Source organism: Bubalus bubalis, chromosome 13 (assembly GCF_019923935.1).
Source record: "Bubalus bubalis isolate 160015118507 breed Murrah chromosome 13, NDDB_SH_1, whole genome shotgun sequence".
NCBI classification, from domain to species: Eukaryota; Metazoa; Chordata; class Mammalia; order Artiodactyla; family Bovidae; genus Bubalus; species Bubalus bubalis.
In genome coordinates this window covers 57,071,852-57,076,263 of record NC_059169.1, presented here as the reverse complement: position 1 = coordinate 57,076,263, position 4,412 = coordinate 57,071,852, and the positions used below count along the sequence as shown (strand labels likewise).

The 4,412-nt window shown below is 40.0% G+C and overlaps 1 long non-coding RNA gene across 1 annotated transcript; it reads left to right on the top strand.

Annotated features, from left to right (window-relative positions):
• The first annotated feature begins 456 nt into the window (after positions 1 to 456).
• LOC123328912 lies at positions 457 to 3,751 on the top strand. The gene is made up of 2 exons (XR_006543914.2): positions 457 to 771; positions 3,547 to 3,751. It is a non-coding gene; the product is annotated as an uncharacterized LOC123328912 (long non-coding RNA).
• Positions 3,752 to 4,412: the final 661 nt, after the last annotated feature.

The window sequence follows — 4,412 nt, the reverse complement described above, 5'->3', positions numbered from 1 at the left end:
GAAAGAGACTATCCCTCTGATCCCGTACTCTTGCTTCATAATAATTTTGAATAGGGCTGACAGACCAATTTCATGTCTATTGTTAGCCCTTATTGACTATGGGTACCTGGGCCTGCATTGAGAAATTTCTTCTTCTTTTTTTTAATGACCTTATTCAATGCTCAAAGCAATAAACATAATATTGAGTCTTTATTTCACTTCAAATTTCAAGAATCTAAGTTGAAAAATCAATCGGTCTCTCAAGGCCCAGGCTTCATTCATGTGGAAAATTAGAACTTACTGGTTCAGAGACAAAAGACTTTGTCTTAGAAAGGTTCAAAAGATTTCCTGGATGATAAATGGGTCTTACAGAATGCATTTGGATGAGTTAAGTGTAAATGAATCAAGCACAAGGGATTAAGTTATCCTTAATTTATTTCATTTCCTATTTATTTAGAAAAATGTTGCACTTTGGGGGCTTCCCTGGTGGTCCAGCCCTTAAGATGCTGCACTTCCACTGTAGGGGGTCCAGGTTTGATCCCTGGTCAGGAAACAAAAATCCCACTTGCTGCATGGCTGACCAAAAAAGTTAAAGGAAAATGTGACATTTTGACTCCTTTCACCCCTTTCTCCCATCCTTCATCCCTCTCCATCTCTGGCAACCACCAATCTGTTCCCTATATCTTGTCTTTTTTTTTAATTTTAGAGTCCACATATAAGAGACATCAGGCAGTACTTCTCTGACTTTCACTTAGCTTAATGCCCTCAAGGTCATCCATGTTGTCGCAAATGGTAAGAATTCTTTCTTTTTTTACAGCTGAGTAATACTCTGTATTTTAGTAGGTAATATATATTTTTTTCAATATGTGTGTGTATATACAAATAAACTCTAAAGATATATCAATAAACTGTTAGAACTAATAAATGAATTCAATAAGTTTGCAGGATACAAAATCAATACATAAAAGTCTGGTATATTTCTATATATATACATTGCTAACCATCAGAGAAATTAAGGAAAATTCCCATTTTTAACTACATCAAAAAGAATAAAATTCTTAATAGTTTTAACCAAGGAAATGAAAACCTGTATACTGAAAACTATACCACATTAAGGAAATAAACTGATGAAGGCACACATAAGTGGAAAAATACTCCATTTTCAAGGACTGAAATGAAATTAATACTGTTAAAATGTCCAAACTATTTGAAGCAAGCTATAGATTCAATGCAATTCCTATCAGAATTCCAGTGGCAACTGTACAGCTCCTGAATTGCCTTGAACTGACTTGGATTTTTAATTTATACTGTAATTAGGCTAATTTTGCTTCACTATTATTCTGTTATGTCTGTAAATTTCCAGTGAAACTGCTTGTTAGGTCAAATTTCTGGGAAAAGCACATAAATATGGAACTAGCACTTGATGAGACTTGTTAAAATTTCTCTTGGAGACACTTTAAAAAGAAATCCACAGAAGTTTTCTCAAAACAGCCTTTCTGGTTGTCAAGTGAAATAGGTGAGCAATTAGGCTTTGGTCCTCTGAGTAGACTCAGAATTTTCTGCTGACTGGCCGTGTCCTGTCTCCACTGCTCTGCTATCATTCAGGTCCTTGGCTGTACTCTCAGGGAATAAAGAAGAGTTTGTGGTTGAAATATTTTGACTACAGTACTTGATGACAAAAGACTAAAACCTTTTTAGCCATTAGAAAAATTACTTGGGCTACAGTTTCATAATGCCAGGAATTTCTGAAATAGAATTTTTTGGAAAACTGACAGTAACTTTAACCATTGTAATGAACCACAATGACATCAAAACCATCAAAGTGGTTTTGAAAAATTTTTAGCGCTGGAGTTTGTAGCTGAAGCAAAAAGTGTTATGTGAACAATCTTTGTCAGACATTATTTTAGTGCTGCTAATTTTCACAAAGCTTTCACATTTTGCAAATGCAATCACACTGCCAACTATTTTCTTCAAACTAGTTTTCAAGCATCTGTGATACTTAACAGTTGGTTTCTGTAGTATTTGAAAGCCGATTTAGGTGCACGAAATTGGTAAGGCTCAATTTAAATAATTTGGTAAAATTCTATTTATTTTTAGTTGATCTAGGAGAAGATATTTGAAACTGGAGAATAAACTGGATAGGAAACTTCTTAGGGTAGTGGTCTGATTTCTTTGGCACTGCTGCTGCTGCTAAGTCGCTTCAGTCGTGTCCGACTCTGTGCGACCCCATAGACAGCAGCCCACCAGGCCCCGCCGTCCCTGGGATTCTCCAGGCAAGAACACTGGAGTGGGTTGCCATTTCCTCCTCCAATGCATGAAAGTGAAAAGTGAAAGTGAAGTCGCTCAGTCATGTCCGACTCTTAGCGACTGCAGCCTACCAGGCTCCTCCATCCGTGGGATTTTCCAGGCAAGAGTACTGGAGTGGGGTGCCATTGCCTTCTCACAGGGGATTCCAAAAAATTTAAATGTAAGTTTCGTAAGAGTAAGGACTTAGTCACTTTGTATCCAGTGCTGAGAGAGTGGAGCATGAACGTGGCTCAGTCGCCTCCAACTCTTTGCAACCCCCATGGACTGTACAATTCATGGAATTCTCCAGGCTTAGCATGTAGTAACTGCTCAAGAAATAATTGGAAAGTGAAGTCGCTCAGTCATGTCCGACTCTTTGCGACCCCATGGACTGTAGCCTACCATGCTCTTCCATCTGTGGTATTCTCCAGGCGAGAATACTAGAGTGGGTTGCCATTTCCTTCTCCAGGAGATCTTCACAACCCAGGGATCAAATCTGGGTCTCCCACATTGCAGGCAGATGCTTTACCATCTGAGCCACCAGGGAAGCTCAAGTAAATGCTCAAGAAATAATTGGAAATAGAGATGGAAAAAATGGAACTGGATGGGAGCAATAAGAAAGCCCAATTGGTTCAGTGTTACTATGGTAATTTTTAAAAATACTGATTATTTGGCTGCATCAGGTCTTAGTTGTTGCACGTGGGATCTTCCTTGGGGTCGGCAGGCTCAGTAGCTGTGGCCTGGTGGGCTTAGTTGTCCCACAGTATGTGGGATCTTAGTTCTCCAACCAGGGATTGAACCCACTTCTGCTTCATTGGAAGGCAGATTCTTAACCAATAGATCACCAGGGCAGTCCCTGGGCACAACTTGATAACGCTTTGCTAGGTGAATGTTCCCATGCCCTGTATAACTCAGCAATTCTATCAGTAAGTACCTACAACTGCTTCTGCACATGAACACAAGGAGACATCCTTAAGGACATTCATAGCAAGATGAAAATGGTATTTCCACCTTCTTTTCTGCAAGCATTGAATAGATGCAGAGTCTATCTCTGTGGATGAAGTGACCTGGAATTTTAGTTATATGAATAACTCATTAGGGAAGTGCTTAAAAATAAACAGAAGATTTTCATAGAACTACACATTCCTTTTTTACTCTGGGTAATTTTAACATGGCATCAGACTGGCAAGTCACCTCTAATAAAATATAAACTGAAAACAGATTTTTTTTCCTTCATTGTCTAGACTATTTAATTTTGTTCTCCTTTGCTATTTTGTCTAGTTTCCAAAGGAGCGGCTTCATGTGAAATTTGTGGGAAGGCTGCTATTCAGAGTTTAATGCCATTATGTAGTAGCCCCGTGAAAATCCAGCAGGAAGAATGTAGATACTTCTAGAAGATGCTGAAAACTATTTGAAAAATGAAGAATTCATAGACATAATTTCTCTAAAGTCATCGAGTTGGAGATTGAATAAATGGATAATTGAATGAATGGGTTTTGTAATCAATTATGTCACCTGGTCCTAAAAATATTCCTCTAAGGGCTTCCCTAGTGACTCAGATGGTAAAGAATCTGCCTGGAATGCTGGGTTCAATCCCTGGGTCGAGAAGATCCCCTGGAGAAGGGAATGGATACCCACTCCAGTAATCTTGCCTGGGAAATCTCATCGAGAGAGGAGCCTGGCTTGCTACAGTCCATGGGGTCACAAAGAGTCGGATACAACTGAGTGACTTAGATTTTTTTTTTGTCCTAGAGAATGAAGCATGTGATAAAGCCAGTGAGTTCCATGGTCAAGATCCCACTGGCAAATGACAACCTCTGCAAATGCATCTCTTTACAACATTGTGGTGATAGAGAAGACAGTCTCTGAGTTCGGGAATGCTAGTGCTGGTGGAACTCCTGGGGGGCAGGGAAGGCACATGATTGGAGCAAAGATCTATCCCACTGAGGCTGATTCTGCTGGAGGGGTCTCCTGCTTACCCCTTGGGGCACGGTGCCATCTCAGGGTCTCAGTGTTGATCAGATGCCAGCAGGTTGGACATTCAGCCCCTGAAGAAGCCAGACCAGAGTTGGAGAGGGAATAAGCTACTGGCGTGTAAAGCTTCCACCCTGCCTCCTGAGTCCTTTGTTCATGAGCCCTTGGAGCAG